The sequence below is a fragment of the Poecilia reticulata genome, linkage group LG1, assembly GCF_000633615.1.
Source record: "Poecilia reticulata strain Guanapo linkage group LG1, Guppy_female_1.0+MT, whole genome shotgun sequence".
NCBI lineage: Eukaryota > Metazoa > Chordata > Actinopteri > Cyprinodontiformes > Poeciliidae > Poecilia > Poecilia reticulata.
In genome coordinates, this window is record NC_024331.1 from 10,970,023 (window position 1) to 10,971,188 (window position 1,166).

General features: G+C 38.1%; 1 protein-coding gene across 1 annotated transcript in view; it reads right to left on the minus strand.

Annotated features, from left to right (window-relative positions):
• LOC103462977 (protein kinase C beta type-like) overlaps positions 1 to 1,166 on the minus strand; it is a 90,749-nt gene that overhangs the window by 5,686 nt on the left and 83,897 nt on the right. The window lies entirely within an intron of this gene.

The window sequence follows — 1,166 nt, forward strand, 5'->3', positions numbered from 1 at the left end:
TTTTCTCCTTTTGTCTCATAGTTGAGGTACATCTATGATGAAAATTACAGGCCTCTCATCTTTTTATGTGGGAGAACTTGCACAATTGGTGGCTGACTAAATACTTTTTTGCCCCACTTTATCATTAATATAAATATTGACTCTTTGCCTAAATATGATTCATTTCCTAATAAAGCCTTTGAGACTTATAAGATATTAAGTTATAGCTGTGGATTTCATTTAAACTCAGTCAGTTCATTGATAAATAATGTATTTATATAAATAATAGGAGGAATATAAGTAATGAGTTTATAGGCTATGTGAGCGATTTGTTATTTTAAAGCAGACCCAAAGCTGTGAGTTTGAAGTCAACTGCTAATAGCATTAGATAAGGGGTAAGTTACAGTTTTGTCAAGTTAAGTGGTTTTGTCCACATTTCTGTTAATTTGGGAGTTATGGTAATGCTGGAAGTCTGCACGGTGGGAAACAAACAGAAACAACAAATTAAAAAACACAAGCACCCTGCCAACAACCTTAGAAAAAACATTTAAAAGATGGAAAATAGCCACCCACACCACATCTACAGCACAGATACAGAAAGACTGAACACAAACTTCAAAAGCCAAAGAGAGGAAATGTTCCAGTACAGAGCGGGACGAAGATTGATACCAAACGACATCTGGAGAGGATTTGACACGGGGAGGTGGAGCAGCGAGTCCTCAGCAAAACACACGGACCACATGAACTACACACAACAGTTTTAATCTCCTACCTCCTCCTTATGTCTCATCACAGGAGCTCCAGCTGAAATGATGGGAGCTTAAATGTTTTCACCTTTTTCAGTTCATTGCTGAGCATAAAAGCAATGTGATATACAGATATAAAAAGTTTTTCTCCACCCATTTCCAAAAGTGAAACTCAGGTTTATTACGCAAAAAGAAATGTCAAGACTTTATTTCATGTAATTTTAATGATTATGGCTTACAGATAATCAAAAGTCAGTGTTTCAGAAATGTATTTGATGATCTTAAGTAATAATCTAACTTTGTGAGATGCTCCTCCTCGAGCTGCCACCTTATCGTGGTGGAGGGGTTTGAGTGTCCCAATGATCCTAGGAGCTATGCTGCCTGGGGCTTTATGCCCCTGGTAGGGTCACCCAAGGCAGACAGGTCCTAGGTGAGGAACCA